Source organism: Mauremys mutica, chromosome 1, assembly GCF_020497125.1.
Source record: "Mauremys mutica isolate MM-2020 ecotype Southern chromosome 1, ASM2049712v1, whole genome shotgun sequence".
NCBI lineage: Eukaryota > Metazoa > Chordata > Testudines > Geoemydidae > Mauremys > Mauremys mutica.
Window position 1 is genome coordinate 305,455,208 of NC_059072.1, and position 21,275 is coordinate 305,476,482.

Sequence of the window (21,275 nt, forward strand, 5' to 3'; positions counted from 1 at the left end):
ATAACACAAGTATGTAGGGAGAAAATTAGAAAGGCCAAGACACAAAGAGAGATTAAGCTAGCTAGAGACAGAAAGGGTAACAAGAAAACATTCACAAATACATTAGAAGCAAGAGGAAGACCAAGGACAGGGTAGGCCCATTACTCAATTGGGAGGGGAGGAACAATAACAGAAAATGTGGAAATGACAAAAGTGCTAAATGACTTTTTTGTTTCAGTTTTCATCAAAAAGGTTAGTAGCAATTGGTTGTCTAACATAGTGAATGCCAGTGAAAATGAGGTAGGATCAGAGGCTAAAATAGGGAAAGAACAAGTTAAAAATTACTTTGACAAGTTAGATGTCTTCAAGTCACCAGGGCCAGATGAAATACATCCTAGAATACTCAGGGAGCTGACTGAAGAGATATCTGAATCATTAGCAATTATTTTTGAAAAGTCATGGAAGACGGGAGAGATTCCAGAAGACTGGAAAAGGGCAAATATAGTGCCAATCTATTAAAAAGGGAAATAAGGACAACCTGGGGAATTGCAGACTAGTCAGCTTAATTTCTGCACCGGAAACATCATGAAGCAAATCATTAAGCAATCAATTTGCAAACACCTAGAAGATAATACAGTGATAAGCAACAGTCAGCATGGATTTGTCAGGAACAAATTATGTCAAACCAACCTAATAGCCTTCTTTGATAGGGTAACAAATCTTGTGGATGGGTTAAGTGGTAGATGTGGTATATCTTGACTTTAGTAAGGCTTTTGATACTTCTCATGTGGCCTTCTCATAAACAAACTAGGGAAATATAGCCTAGATGGAGCTTCTATACGGTGGGTGCATCAGTGGTTGGAAAACAATTCCCAGAGTGTAGTGGTTCACAGTCAAACTGGAAGGGCATATTGAATGAGGTCCTGGGTCCAGTTCTGTTCAATATCTTCATCAATGATTTTGATAATTTGATAATGGCAAAGAGAGTACATTTATAATATTTGCGGACAATACCAAGCTGGGAGGGGTTGCAAGTGCTTTAGGATGAAATTAAATAAGGACAAATGCAAAGTACTCCACTTAGGAAGGAAAAATCTGTTGCACCCATACAAAATGGGAAATGACTGCCTAGGAAGAAGTACTGCGCAAAGGAATTTGGGGGGTCATAGTGGATCACAAAATAAATATGAATCAACAGTGTAACATTGTTGCAAAAAAAGCAAACATCATTCTGGGATGTATTAGCAGGAGTGTTATAAGCAAGACAAGAGAAGTAATTCTTCCACTCTACTCCACGCTGATTAGGCCTCAACTGGAGTATTGTGTCCAGTTCTTGGTGCCACATTTCAGGAAAGATGTAGACGAATTGGAGAAAAGGATGACCTATGAGGGAATATTGAAAAAATGGACTTTGTTGTCTGGATTTTTTAGGGGGTGGGGCATGATAACAGTTTTCAAGTACATAAAAAGTTGTTACAAGGAGAAGGGATAAAAATTGTTGTTCTTAACTTCTGAGGCTAGGACAAGAAGCAATGGGCTTAAACTGCTACAAGTGCAGTTTAGGTTGGACATTAAGAAAAACTTCCTAACTAGGAGGGTGGTTAAGCACTGGAATAAATTGCCTAGGGAGGTTGTGGAATCTCCATTGTTGGCAATTTTTAAGAGCAGGCTAGACAATCACCTCTCAGGGATGGTCTAGATCAGTGGTGGGCCACCTGTGGCCCGTCAAGGTAATCCACTGGTGTATCACGAGACAGTTTGTTTACATTGACCATCTGCAGGCATGGCCGCCCGTAGCTCCCAGTGACCGCAGTTCGCCATTCCCACTACTGGTCTAGATAATACTTAGTCCTGCTATGAGTGCAGGGGACTGGACTAGATGACCTCTCGAGGTCCCTTCCAGTCCTATAGTTCCATGAATTAACTTGGGGGAAGATTCTGCCACTTTACTCAAGTTAAGTAGTACCCTACTCTATAAACAGTTCAACAAAATGAAGGGGAATGTTTGCAGAACATGGTGCTACTCAATGCAATGGTAGCAGAATCTGGCGATAAATTAATTTGCTTATCTTGTTCCAAACTATTTCTGCAGCCTCTAAATGTTATCAATATCTGTATTTAAAGTTGACAAGAAGGCCAATGTGATAATCCAATAAAAGGTATCACATTTATTATGTTCCCTACCTCTTTTTAGGAGCCAATAGCCCTAGAAATATTGTTCTGATTAATGTAATGATTATTCTTGTCCATTCTTCATACAGCATTTGTGTACTAAAACCACTGAAGGAACATGCACATATTTTACATTTTTCAAATGGATGAAGACTTGCTACCCCAGGCTGCTGAACTTCATAACAGAAAGTCCTACTGAATGTAGGTGTATGATATCAGATCCAATATGTAATCTCAATCTGGAATACTCTTTAATGAAGCAAAAAATAGTGTTTCAATTTCCTGGGGTGATTTCTGATCTCTTTATTCAGAATTTAAACTTTGGAAATTAATCTCAGTCACGTGTTATTGCCACAAGTTTTCCACTAATTCTTGGCACCTTGATGACATTTCTGTTGATTCTTCTCCATAGCAACACATAATTTCAATCTGTGTTGGATAAAATTCACAAGGTAAGAGGACAACAGATGTGCCAAGTCAGCTAAGGCACAATGCACAGATAGGGAGGGCAGCAGTTGGCCTGTATGTGAATATAACATTTCTTAAATATACTTTCTAGGCACTGCTTGTATGCAAAATTAATATATTCTCAAGACACTGCCACTATGATTAGAATCTATCACTAGAATTGCTTAACGCTGCAAAATCACAGTTTTGTGGCTCTGTTTTGTAGCAATTATTTAGCAGCTTCACATTCTTATAATAAAAATGTAATGCAAATAAGGATTATTTTCCTCAGGGCACACTTAAAAGTTTTCTCACTAATATAATACCTGCTATACTGTAAATATGTTTAAATCTCAGAGGAATAAACAATGTTGACAGTAAAAGCAGCAAAGAGTCCTGTGGCACCTTATAGACTAACAGACGTATTGGAGAATGAGCTTTCGTGGGTGAATACCCACTTCGTCGGATGCATGAAGTGGATATTCACCCATGAAAGCTCATGCTCCAATACGTCTGTTAGTCTATAAGGTGCCACAGGACTCTTTGCTGCTTTTACAGATCCAGACTAACACGGCTACCCCCTCTGAATGTTGACAGTGTTATTTGATATTAGTTAATCGAAGCAGAAGAGGCTGTAGGAATTTCCCAGGCTCAGAATTAAATGCTTATGTGGTGTCATATAGGCCCTGATCCGACACAACATTCAAGTATGTTCTCAGTGGTACCAGGTGACAGAACAAGGAGTAATGGTCTCAAGTTGCAGTGGGGGAGGTTTAGGTTGGATATTAGGAAAAACTTTTTCACTAGGAGGGTGGTGAAGCACTGGAATGGGTTACCTAGGGAGGTAGTAGAATCTTCTTCTTTAGATGTTTTTAAGGTCAGGCTTGACAAAGCCCTGGCTGGGATGATTTAGTTGGGGATTGGTCCTGCTTTGAGCAGGGGGTTGGACTAGATGACCTCCTGAGGTATCTTCCAACCCTAATTGTCTATGATTCTATGTTTTGCTGGAATGGGGCCATAGAAATCACAGAAACCAGGGAATAGAAAGATATCATGCTATCAAATTCACACAATCCCCCTTGTCCCTGGCAGTGCAAAGGAGGGGGAGTAGCTCACAATTATTCTCTATCATATATTTTTCCAGTATTTTGTCCAGGCCAGTTTTAAATTATTCAAGTAATAGAGCTCCCACCATGTCCCTTGGGAGATTATTCCTCTGTTTAATAAACTTCACTATTGGGGCATTTTTCCTGATATTCACTTTATTATTTTTTAAATTTCATGTTCTAGCACCTATATTGCAATGATACAATAATGAACACCAGCCAGACATTAATAAGGATTAATTAGGGCTACATTTGCAATGCACAGGGGTCTGTTTTCTCTAGCACTTAGTAACAGCGGTGGGAATTTTGAAAATTTCCATATGGCAGTCAAGTAGATGTGTTGATTTACTGATGGGTGAAAGCAAAAGTACCTCAATGGGTTGAGCTTGCAGATTCCAGTGAGAAGAGGTCACTAGAACATCTGCTTTTTCTTTCTTGCAGTTGTATATTTATTCATGCACAGGGCTCTGTTGTCCAGGATTAGCTCAAGCATGTAATGAACATACTTCCAATAAATTGAAAACTTCCGTTCCTGGTGAGGGTTCTGCAGGTTGTTTTTGCTGTGCTTTAGCCAAGATTTCTTAATTTTCCCCTACCCCTATCATATTTTAAGAGGTTTCTGTCACGTCAGATTCACTGAAAAGATTCTCCAGTGTAATTACAATATTTTTTATAAAGAACAGAATCTTTTTTTTATTTTCTATAAATGACCAGTCATAATGAATTGGTTGATGGCTGCTACTTAAGTTGTACGTAGAGATGGACCTGAATCAAAGCCCAAATTGGGCACTCCTAAATTATGAGAGTTTGAAGCTAGAGCTTTGCAACTGGCCCCTCTCTGTATAATAGGTTTCAGAGTAGCAGCTGTGTTAGTCTGTAACCACAAAAAGAACAGGAGTACTTGTGGCACCTTAGAGACTAACTTTATTAGAGCATAAGCTTTCGTGGGCTACAGCCCACTTCTTCGGATGCATCCCAAGAAGTGGGCTGTAGTCCACAAAAATTTATGCTCATATAAATTTGTTAGTCTCTAAGGTGCCACAAGTACTCCTGTTCTCTGTATAATAGTTCTGTGATGGCATGTACAAACCCCACACTGGGCCTGAAGGCGTCAAAGGGCAATACTAGGCACAGGTAGCCCTGCCCCTCCAGACCTGCAGAACATATTCCAGCTGGAGAGGAAGTTGAAAAAGGAGCAATCCAGTTCAGTCTGAAAGAAGACCACCTTAGCCTGGACCAGGGTGCTGAGGAAGCAAGTAGGACTGAGCCCAGTTGGGGCTGAAGGTTAGGTTGTCTTTTCTTTTTCTTTGGTGGCTTTATATTGGACTTGGTGCTGTGGGAAAGCGAGAGATGGCAGGAAGTGACTCAGGGAGGGTAACTCTGAGGACACGCCAGTGTGCTGGACACTGTTGAGTCTCATAGGGCCCTAGGTTGGAGCCCAGTGGAGTGGAAAGGCCTGGGCTCGCAGGCCAACTGTCCCTGCTGCAGGAAGGGCATAAGCCACATTCTAGTCTCACTCTCGCTCTGATAAGAAGAGGGGGTGAAGCTAAACTCATCCTCGGGTGAGGGACTGTACTGAAAGGCCTTCCCCGCTGTGGGGAGATGCTGGGCTTGCTACTCACTAGACCACCTGGCCCTCCAAAGGCTCTATTACAAGGTCAAACAACTGCCCTTCAGATTCAAATGCCCCCAAACTCTGGGAAAGCTCCTATCTGGATCACAACTTTTCAGTTCTGGTCCATCTGTACATGTAATAATAGTACAGAGGGTCTATTACAGCTGTAATAAAGGACTGTGAAACACAAGAAATGCTGTTCTGGATCAGACCCATGGTCCATCTGGTCCAGTATCCGGTCTGTGACAGTGATGAGTAACAGATGCTTCAGAGGAACGTGAAAGCAGTGCTGAAGACAACAGTTCGGGAAAATTTCTTTCTAACTTTCGCTACTTAGAGGTTTGCTGATGCCCTGGATTTTGAGGGTTTATATTTCTACCAAATGGTGTGTATTTTAAAAATAATACGTATGTAGCTTCTTGCTGCCCATCTAAATCTTCAATGTTCAATCTTTTATCAAACCCTCCTAAAATTAATTTTCTATATAATAACATATTTCACCTTGAGTGATCTCAAAGAGCTTTTTAGACTTCCTAGAGAGGAATCATTCACCCACCACTGAAATGCAGCCATCTCTGGAGTGGATTGCATGTAGCTATTCTGCACCAGTAACACTTGGGTGTGTGTGTGTGTGTTTTCTCTTTAGGATGGAAAGTGACAAAGGTTGAAATTGCAAGGAGGTTAAGAAGGCAGAATGTAATTGCCAAGTTAACACTTGGCCAGGACAATGAGGATAATAACTCTACTGTTGACAAGTCCCACTGGAATCCTATATTGCAGGTGTTTCAGGTGTCTGTCTGTAGTGCAACTCATTCAATAGATTCTGAGCCAAATGCTCTGCTGGTGTAAATGGATGCAGGTCCACTGAGTTCTGTCCACTTGCCCTAGCAGAGATTTTTGGTTTGCATCTCCAGCAGCGGGGGGACTCTTCTCCCTGTATAATGCTGCCCTACTGATTCAGCACTGGCTCAGAAGGAAGCATGCCTTTTACAGCACACCTCTTCCTACAGTCCATAGATTTTCTTGGTAGGACTTCTGTGCAAGTACAGAGTAGGTTGAACTCTGCTCAATTTGAGATCAGATGAGAACACAGCCCAAAGTACTGTGGCTTAGTTCAATATTGTGGGTGCTGATAAGTTGCAAAACCTCCCAGACTTTACTTCAGTGGGTTAATATGTCGTCATGAACCTTGACTTAATTGCAGCTGTCTCGATTTGGCTATCTACCCAGATAGTATTGTGCTGTTTATAATCCATTCTTTGACAGCGTATCGATTTATTTGTTTGAAAACAAAGTGATGTGTTCTTTAAAGATGATAAATTATTCTTGGCACCCAAAGTCAAGATTGCGCAGTACGACACATTAGCATCAAAGACAGAAGCAAGGAGAAAGAGAGCTAGATCTGTGGTCACCAAAGATTAATAAGAGGCATTGCATATTGAAAGTTGTATCCTCTGAAAATATTTTCTTTTGATGCTTATGTATACTTAATAGTGACAGCATCAATCAAAAGATTACTATATTTTATAAATTGAAAGTGATCCTAATGAATCATTAGCAGTAAAGTAAAACAGATATCCCAGGATTCCTATGCACATACCTAATAAGGAATCTTTATTTCCCCACATGACGTGATGCAAGAGATCCCTGATCCTGCTCTCCTTGGTAGGGTTATGGCTGCAGAAACCTCTGGGCAGAACGTGGGGACTGGGATCTGGAGAGAATCCTCATTTTAACTCCACCGGCATGGATAGGTGGAGAGCCTGTGGACTTCCTTTCATCACTGAACATCAGTTGGGTTAATAGGGGCCAGTGTACATGGAAGTAAGGGGCTTATATGCCTTCTTCCATCACTGACTGGGAAATCAAATTCAGGATTTGGCCCATAATATTTCATACAAACTCTCTGAAATTCTGAACATTCAAGCAGGTTGCCAGTGTAAAACCAGTTCTCTTCTATTCACCGTTCTTTTCTAACTGTGAAATCTCCCCAGGCACTTCAGAACAATCAACCAATTCACAGGAAATTCAACTCAGCTGTGAAGACTTGTTGTGGCATGTTACATGCAACTCAAAATTTGGGGTAGGCTTCATTATAATGAGCACTCCTTTGTAATTAAAACAAGCCTAAACTTGCTTTATGCCACTACAAAAATGAAAGCTAATCCAGCTCAGTGATGGATTATTTAATTCTCATTCCCTACACCACCACCACCAAAGTACAGGCACACAATTTTAAAACCAACGTGTCTGTTTCCTTGGCTTGGAATCAGACTTTTCATGCATGCTGAACATAATGAGGTGCCTGAACAATGAAATACTCCTGTCCTACACGTTAAGCTGGCACGATGCCTAGACAATATGTGTCAGTCAGGTTGAAGCTGAATTATAGTTTGGAAGAATGTCCAAATTGCTTTTTAGTTTCCTGAGTCAGAAACCCCAAACTGAAAAAAACTTTTCATTGTCAAAGCTCTGAGGAACTTGTGGGGATAGGTAAGTGGTAAACTGCTCTCACTTCAGAGGAGCGCACGCTGACAATGGGAGTGGGTCATGTGGGCTAGAAATCAGCAGTCTTTAGTTTTAAAAAAACCCAAGCCCCTAAAGTCAAGTGGCTCAGCTGTATCTGAGCCTCACTGAAGCATGGTCAGGGACATTTGAGGAACGAACTGTGGAGGGAAACATCCCTGTGCAGAAAGTCTAAATAGAAAAGCCAGGATTGATGTTGGGTTCTATCAGAAACAGTTCAAACCCAAGTTACCCTGCACTAGATGTGGCAGTGGCAGAGGCAAAAGATGTGTGTTTGTTTTTCCTTGGTGGTGGAAAGGGTTATTGAGAAAGGGCTGAGAGAGAGGAAGCTTGATGGTCCACAAGCGTCCAGCTGAGCTGAGGGCAGACTTTCCACCTGTGTAAACTGTTAGTATCAGCTTGTAAAGAACCTTAAGGTCAGAGCAGTGGTACAGTGTGGGGTTGTCACTTTGATTCATGTACAGAACAAAGGATAAACAGACAGAATATTTTTCTAAAGCCCTGTTGACAAATATTTTATTTTTATTTTCTGCTAAAAGATATCTTGACAAGGCCCAGAGAGCTGTGTGCGCACAGACTATACAGAAACACAATAAAATAAAGGAATACTATGGGTAAAATTCCCACTTAAACCCTTAAAAAAAGGTTTAAATGGAACCTTAAGTGGTGCAAAATCCCTTTGCTGACTCTTACAGGGGTCACCTTAAATATAACGTTTTTTTGTTTGTTTGTTTGTTTTTTACAATTTTAGTACAGGCTGCTATATTCGCAGCCCCTCTCTCACACATCTGATCTATGGAACCATTAATAAGAATGAAGAAGAGAACACAAGTTGTACCAAAAACCTTCCTTCTGTTAGACCCAATCCTGCTCTCACTGAAGTCACTGGCAACAGTCCTGTTGACTTTAGCAGGAATAGGATCACATCTGTAATGGGGTATACTGGCCCATTAAGGCCAGAGGGTGAATTTTTTGTGGCCAGGCTATCAGTTTCAGGAATTCTGATGTAGACAGTGATCCAGGGAATGACAGAGGCAGATGTTGACAAAGAGGAAGTGGTCATGGTATAATAACTGGTGTCTGGGAAAATACCAAGGCTTGGGACCAGGAGTCTTGTCGGGTATGTCTATATAACAGACAGGATCCTGTGGCAGTGAGTCTAAGAGCCTGGGTCTACAGACTTGGGCTTGTTGGGCTCATACTATGGTGCTAAAAATGGCTGTGTAGACATTTTGGCTTGGGCTGACTCCTGGGCTTTGATACTCAGTGTTGTGGGATCCTGCTTGCTGTGTAGGTGTACCTGTAGTGTACAGCAGAGCAGGGGAGGTTCTCAGAAGGAGGGCAGAATATAACCAGTCTCTTCCCTCCAAACAGGGAGGAGATACTGGTAAGAAGAGGATTGTTGGCTCACCTTTCCCAGAGCAAGGAGAATGAGACTGAATCGTTTTGACTTTTCCTCCAAAGCATGGTTGTCTATTAGAAAATCAGCAATCCAGCAGAGATTCCTGAGGAGAAAAGGATGTTTTTTTTTTGTGAAAGGTTTTGTTTTGAGTGTTGTTTATCTGAGCGGCTTTGCAGCAAGTCTGAGTGGAAACGTCAAAAGCTGTCTGGGAGAAGCCTTCTCAGGGTTCAACCTGCTAAAGGGTCCATGAAGTAAAATTAGGTTGTTCAGTTTTCTACAACCACTGATAGAGATCACGTTCTTCCTTTATAGCTTCCTCCTCTTTCCATGTAATAAGAACATCCTGCATTTGTGGTACTGAAGAAAAGCGCTCAGGGTCAAGAGTTAATTCCATTTGCTGTGGCACATTTTCATAATCTAAATTGAATTCCCATCATCATGAGTGGTCTGGTTCACAACAAGGAGGTTCTGGAGAATACAAGAACTTGATTAGGATTGATTAGAGAACTGGTAAGTGAAGTCATAGGTCATGATTAGTTTTAAGTAGTGTTATTCTATTTTATATTTACGCCTCATGTATTTTATAGTACCTGTCCATTTAACTTAAATCATTCTGCCAGTGTTCACAGCGGTGTGCAGGCTTTCTGGTTCCAAATCCTTACATTTTTATTTCCCAAAACAACAATTTCCTCTACTATTAAGAATCTGATTGGCAGATATTCTCTGCAGCCACCAGCACTAAGTAGAAGTTTAATATTTATTGAAATGTTACCCTTGGATTACTGCAATTGCAGTTGCAATTGCAATTGCTATAATATACACAGGGTTTCCCTGGAGTACCCTTGATGCAAGGATCAGTGTGATGGGGTTTACAGAACCCACACTAAGACTGAAGGAGTCATGCAGCAGTACTGGGCAAAGAACACCCTGGCCTGGTGCAGCTTCAGAGCATGGTCCAAATGGAGGACGTGCTTAAAATAGGACTTTGGCAAACAAGCAGGGAGAGAGTGAAGGAGAAGCTGTCTACAGGAATGAAGCAAGCTAGTTAGTACCTTCTGGGACAAAGGGAAGGGGCTGGACTGTGGGTAAAGCCTGACTAGGCGACCAGGGGCCTGACCCTTTTTTCTCTCTGCTCCTTCCTGAAAAGGAAAATCACTGAACATGGAGAAGAGTGATGGGAAGACCTTACTAACTATCTGAATTGTTGATACTGCTTGAGCAGCCCTCTGTCAGGAGGGAAACAGTGCTGTCACCATGCCCCAAACTGAGGAGAGCCAAGGGGAGGTTGAAAGTGGCCGGGGGTGGGGCTGGTCTTGAGTATCAGCTACAGGGGACTGAAACTCTCCTCACCTCTTCCCCCTTGGGCCCTGGGCTGGGACCCACTGGAAAGGGAGGGCCTGGGTCCCCTGAGCCTTCCCTTTGCCCCCTTGTCCAGCTTAGGGAACCTAGATAAGGACAGACTGTAACTTGACTGCCAGGTCCTCAGATTGCCTGACAAGGCCCCTACAGGACTGTTGAACCATGGCCAGCCCACTAGGCCTGCTGGCCCCTAAGGGTACGTCTACACACCAGGGTCAGCTGGCTTGGGCTCATGAGGCTTGGGCTGTAAAATTGCTGTGTAGAAAGCTGAGCTAGGGCTAGAGCCCAAGCTCTGGGACCTTGCGTCGGGGGCGGGGTGGGGGTGGGGGGTCTCAGAGCCTTGGCTCCAGCCTGAGCCCAAACATCTACACTGCAATTTTTAGCCCCACAGCCTGAGCTCCATGAGCATGTCAGCTGACCCGGGCCAGCTGTGACTGTGCTACAGATCTTTTATTCCAGTGTTGATGTAACCTAAGGTTTCAGAGTAGCAGCAGTGTTAGTCTGTATCTGCAAAAAGAACAGGAGTACTTGTGGCACCTTAGAGACTAACAAATTTATTTCAGCATGAGCTTTCGTGAGCTGCAGCTCACTTCTTCGGATGCATAGAATGGAACACACAGACAGGAGATATTTATACATACAGAGAACATGAAAAGGTGAAAGTATGCATACCAACTGGAAGAGTCCAATCAATTGAGATGAGCTAATAAGAGAGAACCTAAGTGAACCCCACCACAATCACCCTGCTACATGCTATGGTTCTGCATAAATTACCATTACTACCAGAACTGGCAACAAGCTCTCTCCTTTCTGTTGAAAATCCCCATAGTCTGGCTTCTCTGGATATTTGCATCACTGTTACGTTAGTGATTGCAGAAATCATAAAATACTGCTTTACTGGCTGGTAAATGAAGCATTGCAATTCTATGAAGCTCTACAACTCTGACACCTTATGGGACGCTGCATTCTTGCAAGGCAATTGACTGAACCCAACCTAAATTTCCTGGACTTTTGGAACAATTGATGGAACCGCTGCCTCAAAATAGCCAATATGTCAGACAACTCATTGAAGTTGATACTGACTTTAATAGGCCTTGGACCAGGATCTTAATGAATAACCCAAACTTAAACCTACTCCATAAGTAACCCCAGAGTGTCACCTTGTGCACATATTTACTCTCTTTCTTCCTCTGTTCCTCTTTTTCTTTCCTGTTGTATATGTGTACTACACCTACATCAGTTACACATTGTTAATATGACCTAGTAGGTAAAAAATATAAAAATTCTTTAGCAGTCCTCAGATTTGCCTCTTTATATACCGTGGGTGGGGTGGTCAGGGGAAAAAAAAACAGAGATGAGCTAGCTGTCAAGGGATCCTAGTTTCCCAGTGAAAATTACCAGAAGCCCTGCTCATTAAATGAGGGTGGTGAAGACACCAGTGAATCACCACTCTAATCTACAGTTGTGGCTATAGCTACAAACATGTGGAACTGGACACAAAATCAAAATGAGTGCAAAATAAACCGCACCTCGATTAAGGTGGAAAGAAGCGATCAGAAATATATACACCTTTCTAGCACCCCATTGCAAATAAATACACCTCCCTGCCATCCTATCTGTCCCTTTGAACCTAATTCTGCTCCTCTTGAAGTGGTAGGGAGTTTTGGCATTGAATTCAGTGGCTGTATGGAGTCCCTTTTGGGTGTGGTTATGTTGTTCAGCTATACCCCTGGGTTGATTTTTTTTTTTTAAGAATATTTGTAATGTATAAGAGAAATTTTCTCAAACCTCGGCTTTGATTCTGTAATGAGTTCTGTGCAAGCAGATCCTTTTGACCTATGCAAAACCTTGTTGAATTGAAAGCCACTCCCCCGACCCCCACCCCTTTGTTTTAGAAAGCAATAGATACATTACAAGAGAAAAGCCTTAAAAACAAGGCAGCAGAAAGCAGGGGAAAAGCATATGGCCAAAGCTCATGGACAGTCTGTACTTAGCTTATTTTCCATTAATGGATGAAAGACACAGGCATACATGAGCTTGATTCTGCTCTCACTTACAGTGATGTAATGCCATTAACTTCAGAGGCGTTACTCCTGACTTATCCCTATGTAAGTGAAGGGGAAAATCAGGACCTTGGTGATTATAGCCTTTCTTTACATATAAATACAGGAATGCACCCTTGTGATAAATAGGAAATTAATGATACAGTGGAATGGTAAGCAGGTTTTATCACATCATTTGGGGATGACTACATTATTCATGAGTGGTGATTCATGCCCCTACCAGTGACATTAATGGGAATTCTATGTGGTGAGATCAGAATATTGGAGTTTAAGATTCGCTATGCTGGTCAGATAGGAGAAATTTGCACTTACGGGGTGTATTTCCACCTTAATGCATGCAGGTATTTTCTACCTATGATAACGGGAGTTGCAGGAAACATTTGTAGATTTACCTCTCCTGGAGAGAAGGTGAACAATGCAGACAATCAGGCCAGATCCTCTGCTATAAATTGGCATAGATTCATTTTATTATTTATTATTTGTATGATTGCCATCTCCAGGAGTCCCAGTCATGGACCAGAATCCCACTGTGCAAGATGCTTTACAGACACAGAATGAAAAGACATTCCCTGCCCCAAAGAGCTGATTACTGAAATAGAAGACAAGAGACAATGGATGGATACTGACAGACCAATGGGGTGCACGAGGAAACAATGAGACCCATTGTGTCACTAGAGCTACGCCTACTTATAATAGCTGAGGATCTGCCCTTACTTTCGTATGAACAACAAATACATTATATAATTCTCATGTTCTCACTTGAGTAAGGCCTGCAAAGTTTGGCCCAAGGCTTTATGGCCCAAAAATCCAGTTTCCAGGATACTGCATATATTTGCAGGGGAGAATAAATAGAATAATTAGTATGGAGTATTACTGCAAAATGATACCTTAAGTGACATATTGCAAGGTGTTGTCTGGCATTAAAATTATGAAATTATGGGGAATAGACAGCCCCTGGCCAAAAGCACCAGTGTGTTTAACTTCATGTTATGCCAACAAAAAATTAGTTAAAATGAACTGAATGTAAATAATACAAAATATTTTGTGTTCATGCTGAATCTGACAGTTAAAATATCTATAATTGGAGTAGGGCTCCCTGGGGAAACCATTAGGAAACCACTTTTCTTTAATCTACAGCATTTTTGAGCATTTTCTTTACATTTTAAGAGCATCTCATGAGTAATGTGAAAGCCTCTGATCATCTCTCCTACATTAATAATAAAGGAGTCATGAAAGATATTTGCTCTCAGGTCCCTCTTTGGAGACAGATCAGCAGTTGATATCCTTTGTTTGTTCTGTTCTTAACATTAAAAATAAACTCTCTGATGGGCCCTTGTGATGCTGCAGGATTGTCTGGTTACTATTGATTCCATTCTGCCATACACCTATAATTATTTTGTCAATTGCATTCTAAAATGCATTTAATTGTTTACTGACAAGCCTTCTGTTGACAACATGAATTTTGTCAAAAATTAAGAGAACCATTAGAGATTCCTGTTGCATGTATGTCAGACAAAATATTGAGAGAGGAAAGGTGGGTGAGGTAATATCTTTTACTGGATCAACTACTGTTGGTGGAAGGGACAAGCTTTTGAGCTTCACAGAGCAATTCCTCAGGTCTGGAGAAAGAAACTAGAGGCCAAGCTAAATACAAGGTGGGATAGACTGTCAAGCATAAGGGGTTCACAGATGTTGTAGGAAACCCCTTAAATGAAATGGGCAATTAACACCTCTGCAGTAGCGGAGCAATAAAGGGTTGGTAGGCAGCAGGGTGTGTTACAGGTTGTTGTAATGGGCCATAAAATAAGCATCTCTGTTAAGTCCATGTTCTTTTAGTGTTCACCAGAGTCATGAATTTTAGTTCTCAGGCTCATCTTTTGAAGGTGTTGTGCAGGTTTCCTCTGAGAATGATACCGTACCGAGATCTTGACATTGTATTTAGCTTTAGTTTCCTTCTCTAGACCTGAGTGAGATTGCTGGGAAGCATGAAAGCTTATCCCTACCTTCATCAGAAGTTAGTCCAATAAAAGATACGGCCTTATCCACCTTGTATCTCCCGTGTCCTGGGATCAACCTGCCTACAACAACACTGACAAAATATTAATGTGTGTTGGGCAAATATACAAAGATGTGTCTTTCTCATGAAGAACGAAAGCTGGAAAGGGCACTGTTGCAGCAGATCGCCTGATCTACGAAAGCATGTGGAGATAACAAAGAGCAAGTACAGCCTTCAGTATTAGTAACGCAATCAGAGACAATTATGTTTAAGGAGTTTTGGCGCAGATCAAACTATATTCGTATCCATACCCATATTAATTTAATAAAGTATTATTAGATCCAAAAAGCCACAGGGTCCTTACTCATACTTTGCATATATCGGTTTTTTGAGTAGTTTTAACTAAAAGTAGTTCTCTGTCACTCTTCTATTCCCATTACATCAAGTTAACATTCCTTTATTCTTCTCAATTCTAATGGTGTAGATCAGGAGTGACTCCAGTAAAGTCAGTGGAGTAAAATAATTGTCAAGGAGATCAAAAATGGCTTAAAGTTTTTCTAAAGGGTAGAGCACATAACTGGGAGCTAGAATTCCTAGAAAGTATTCCCAGCAATGTCAAAGATTCATTGTGCAGTCTTGGATACGGCACTTCACCTGCCTTTGAGTCTTGGTTTATCCGTGTGTAAATTGGAGCTACTGTAACACTCAATGCACCTATATCATATTCTTGTGAGGCTTCATCTGTGCATTTAAACTTCTTTGATGTCCTTGGATGAAAAGGTATTACAGGGTAGTAATAAATTAGCCACAATTTGACATTTAAGTCTCTCTCACCAATGGCAACTTAAATGACTGTGTTCTGGAATACAGAGCTTCTAAAGTACTGGCATAATTATTTTCTCTAGTGTACCACAATTGACATTACCTGTTGTCACACTCCCTCCCAAACCAATAGAGAAGATGGGTAGTAGAGCAGTGGTTTTCAAACTTTTTTTTCTTATGACTCAGTGGAAGAAAATACTTATCTCCATGACCCAAAACAATAATATCTTCTGGCTAGAATTTTGCAATAAAGGACAATACATGCTCGCTTTAACTACTTCACTTCAAGTAATAACTAAAATTAGCCTTCAACATTACTTGTAAAACATTTTTAAATGCAGTATAAATACAGTAAAAAAGACAATCAAGTTTAGTTTCACTTATTTAATGTGATGGGTGGGCCTGCCTGCTGTTCATGATGTCATTCTAATCTGCATCACAAGATGAAAGTGCTACCCGCCTATCAGGTGCACTGTTCAGTTGATTTCTTTTTTTGTTTGTTTTTAACTGCCCATGTAGGTTGTTGTGAACCATAGCAACAACAGAACACTAATATTACTTAACAGTGGCTTTGACAACACATATCCAAAACTATGACAAATTTAATGACTTGTGGTATGTTTTCAGTGCTCTAGCACAGGTGAGTTGCGGCAGGTTTTTCACCCAATGCTTTTCCTTCTAATTTTCAAACCCCTTTGCATGGAAGCAGAAACTAAAAAAGTCAGACAGCGCAGCAAGATGTAACTGTATGACACTTCATTTCATTCGCTTTTTCTTCACTGATGCTGTTCTCAGTATGTTGTAACAGTGTTGGGAACATGTTGTAGCTCGGATGATTACTTTTCAGTCATGCTTGCCACGGTGCTAATGACTTTTGGAATGCTTGTATTGGTTCACAGGACTGAAACAAATCATTGCCTCTTCCTTGTAATTTCAAATTCAGTTCATTTAAACTTGAGAAAATGTCAGCCAGATATGACAACATTATTAACCAACTGTCATGGTCAAACAAATTTGCCAAGTTAGGCTATTTCTCTACCAGAAAAATGTGAATCTTATCCCCGAGTTCAGAGGGGTAGCTGTGTTAGTCTGTATCAGCAAAAATAACCAGGAGTCCTCGTGGCACCTTAGAGATGAACAAATTTATTTGGGCATAAGCTTTCAAGAGCTATAAACCACTTCATCAGATGCATGGAGTTCGTACACCCTTGTAAGCACCCTGCCCCATGATAGCCACCGTATTTCAGTGTGAAACAGTAAATGAGCATGCTCCACTCCCATTTCTGGCCATAATGCTTCAAAAAGACTGCTGCTCAGTTTGATGAAACTAACAATTTTCACTACTTCCTTCAGTACTGCCATAAGACCAGAGGAAATACCCTTGTACACCAAAGCTTCATGGTGAATGAAACAGTGATTCCAAACAACATCGTTACCAGCTGCCTCAGATATTTTTTTCACCACTTCACTATTTCTACCTGCTGTATTTGCTGCACCATCACTTGTAATTCCTTTGTAATTAGCCCAGTCCAGTTAGTATTTTCCAACTACACAGTTATGCAGTGCTTTGAATATCTGTGCTCCTGTTGTATTTGTTGGTAAAGTCAGACAACACAGAAAATCTTCCATAAAGTCATACTGCCATACATACCTCATATAAACTAATGGCGTTGCACAATCTGAAATATCAGTACTCTTGTCAAGTTGGATAGCAAAATCCCTGGCTGACGGTAACCGAGTAATAAGCTGGGCTTCCAAATGCTCTGCAATATGACATATTCACCGAGACATTGCGTTATCCCTCAGAGGAATACTTCTCAATTTTTCAGCAGCCTTCTTGTTGAAAATTTGTACGCACCATATCCAGAGATGCTGAAATAATACATTTTTTGGCAACTGTATGGGCGATTTTCTCTTTTGCCACATGGTATGCAACCAGACATCATGCCAGTTGTGCCTTTTTAGTCAAAGTAGTTGACCGACTAAGAACTTGTGCTGATAACTTTAATTCCCGTTGCTTCCTTTGAAAATATTCAAGAGGCTTATCAACAAGTTCCCCATGTTTTGTTTCTAAATGTCTTTTTAACCTTGATGGTTTTAAATTCTCGTTTGCAAGCACCTCACTGCAAATAACACACTAGGGCTTTGCGTTAGCACAACTGATGAAACCATATTTTTTTAAAAAAGCATCACTGTAGTGCCTCATCCACTATATGGTTTTCTTTTAAGTAGGTGGTTCAGACGAGGTTGACATGGCAGAAATCTGTCTGTTCTGAGAACTTTCTGTTGAAGACAACGTACTTATACTTGTATTTTCACTTGCAGATGTGGATGGATTTGATGACTGTGTTTCCGAACTTCTTTTTCTTATTACAAAACTATCAATTTTTCAGGTGGAAGCTTTGTTGATTAAGCCTCGTAATTCGAGTCTCCACAGCATTAACAAACTGCCAGTGTTCAGAAAGCAGTCTCGTTAGGTGATTACATTCAAAACAGCTATGTTGTGTATGCGTGTAGAACATAGTGCATAAGAAACTCTCTACAAACAAATAAGTCTTACTGGAAATAAGTAAAATGTCCATCATTTAAATGATTGCAATGTTATTTTAAAACTATAATGAAAGACATTTTAAGAGATCATGATATTTGAAATTTGCAAGTGACTCAGTGCCTAATATTCCGTGACCCAATACTGGGTCGCACCCCATACTTTGAAAAGCACTGTACTAAAGCATTTTGAGGATGTGCAGGGGCATGGAGTTTGCTATGCTTGTCCTCTGGGTGACAATTAAAATCAAGGTCTTGACCATTTGTGGTCACTAATGATCCCACAGCATTTTTCATTACACTAAGTGACTGGTCCTGGCCAAATTCCAGCTCCTTCTACCTGCCTAAATGTTCTTCAGCAGTTCCAGCTGGTAACAAGTATATTTTTCCCAATCTACATTAAACAAATGAGTATTGTTCCTATGCACTGATTGTGTAAGTGGGGAAGAGGGAAGCATTGCCCCACGAGCAGCAATAAAATGATCTTATGAAAATTCTGCTAGGAGAACCAACCACTCGGGATTATTTTCAGGATGGAGGTGATCTGGACAAATATAAGGGTGTTTCTGAAATGAAGTTTTAGAATTGCTTTAAAATAACCTGTTATTTCCTGCAAGTTAAATACTAACTCCAGACCTTGGGAGAACACATTTATTCAGAAGCTACATAGATAAGATTTCTCCATTTCAAATGCATCCGTCACTATAATATCTAGGCATTAAATACATAAGATTCAGATTGATTTCTGTCTGAAATAGGAACTAAATTCTCCACCCCCTCCTTGCTTTAGATGTTAGCCTGGTAGGATAATCATATTTTTCTGTTAGAAAAATCCTGAGTTCTTGGTTGTTAATTGAAATACAGATTGAAGACCAAATTTTTGTTGGCAAATGTTCCATTGGGTCTAGATAATACTTAGTCCTGCCATGAGTGCAGGGGACTGGACTAGATGACCTCTCAAAGTCCCTTCCAGTCCTATGACTCTATGATTTAGAATGTCTTTCATTATATCTACACAATTACTTCAATGTTTTTACTGATCAGCTTTACAATGTGTTTTCAGCTAAATGATGATTGTCTTGAAAAATGAAAAATGCATTTTACTGTAAGTGAATTTTAGAATGTTGTCTGCAACTCATAAATCTTAATAGAATTTTCAAATAATGTTTATTTCCATCTCTTTAAATCAGGCTCATTCAGTTGCCTCCCAAGTTTATCATTTTTTCCCAACTTGCTTTTAGTTTGATGAAAGTATTTATTTTTTAATGTGTCATATAATGTGAATTTTCTGTTATCAGTGTTTGCTTGATTTGTAATGGCTAGGAGATCTGCCTTTCTTCGTCATTGGCCTGGTCCTATATGAGCAACTATAAATCAGCTTTAAATAGACAGCACAAGTGAAAAGTGTAAGCAGTTTTTATATTTATTGAACTTCATCATTATGTAAATCGGGTTGGCAACTTCTGGCACGCAGCTCGCCAGGGTAAGCACCCTGGCGGGCCGGGCCAGTTTGTTTACCTGCCACGTCAGCAGGTTCGGCCAATCGTGGCTCCCAATGGCCATGGTTTGCCATCCCAGGCCAATGGGGGCTGCGGGAAGTGGCGCGGGCAAAGGATGTACTGGCCGCGGCTTCCCGCTGCCCCCATTGGCCTGGGACAGCAAACCGTGGCCAGTGGGAGCCGCGATCGGTTGAACCTGCCAACGCAGCAGGTTAACAAACTGGCCTGGCCCGCCAGGGTGCTTACCAGAGGTTGCTGACCCCTGATGTAAATATTTAGGGTCTGAGTCACCACAGTCTTAATTCAGCTAACAACAATTTAGCTTCATTGAAACCAGTGGAGTTACGTCAGTAAAAAGCTGGAGCAATGCAGTGCTTAGTTATGATATTTGAGAAGGATGGTCTAGGGCTTAGGTTACTCACCCACAAATTTGAAGACCCAAGTTCAAGTCCCAGCTCTGCCATAGAGTTCTGTGCAACTTTGGACAAGTTACTTAGTCTCCCACCTAATAATAACACTTCCCTATCTTCCAAAGAGGTTTTGAGGCTAAATAGGTAAAGGAATGTGAGGTGCTCAGATATCATGGTAATGGTGGCCATGTATACTGAAGGTTAGACTTAATTTAGAAATTGTTCAAAGATTTTTCCCACATCAGATGGAAACATTTTGTAATGTGAAAACTGCTTTTTGTAAAGCAGGACTTAATTAAAATTGCAAGTTATTGGGCCCTTAGTACACAGTTAGCTTATTTTTAAAGTACAATCAAATGAATTTTGAAACAAAATTTTGTGAAGTATCTGTCCAATGCTAGTTCTAGAGATGTTTCAGAGTAGCAGCCCTGTTAATCTGTATCCGCAAAAAGAACAGGAGTATTTGTGGCACCTTAGAGACTAACAAATTTATTTCAGCATAAGCTTTCATGGGCTACAAAAACAGATTCCAAAGATAGACTGCTGAATTCGAATTAATATGCAAATTAGATACAATTAACTTAGGTTTAAACAGAGACTGGGAATGGTTGGGTCATTACACTAATTGAATCTATTTCCCTGTGTTAAGTTCTCCTCACATCTTCTATGGGTCATCTCAATTATCACTTCAAAGGTTTTTTTTCTCCTGCTGATGACAGCTCATCTCAATTGATTGGACTCTTCCAGTTGGTATGCATACTTCCACCTTTTCATGTTCTCTGTATGTGTAAATATCTCCTGTCTGTGTGTTCCATTCTATGCATCCGAAGAAGTGAGCTGTAGCCCACGAAAGCTTATGCTGAAATAAATTTGTTAGTCTCTAAGGTACCACAAGTTCTAGAGATGTGTGACCAGACTGGTGATTCACTAGACCCAATAGGCTACTGAGCAGGAATAGCAGTAATTCAGTACATTTTTGTTTAAGCATGAAAAGTAAGGGAAGGGAGTCTTTTAGGGAGAATGTCAGAAGAAGGAACTTCCTGGTGGAGGGAAGAGAAGAGGGGATTGAAGAAACCAGTATCTCCATGGCTATTCTCACAAACCCTCTGAATCGGGGTGTGTGTGTGTTTCTTTTGGAACTAAAGCTGCAGGTATAATATCCAGCTCAAGGAGACATACCTGTGCTAGCTCTGACTGAGTGAGCATGCTAAAAATAACAGTGTAGCCATGGTGATGCAAGTGGTGGGACAGGCTAGCCACCACAACTACATACCCAGGGTCTCAGATGGGATTGTATTTGGCTGGTTAGCCCCACCCACCACTCACACCGCC

General features: G+C 40.8%; 1 pseudogene; it reads right to left on the reverse strand.

Annotated features, from left to right (window-relative positions):
- Positions 1-15,871: 15,871 nt before the first annotated feature.
- Positions 15,872-17,693, reverse strand: LOC123361644 (annotated as a pseudogene).
- Between the last annotated feature and the right edge of the window lie 3,582 nt (positions 17,694-21,275).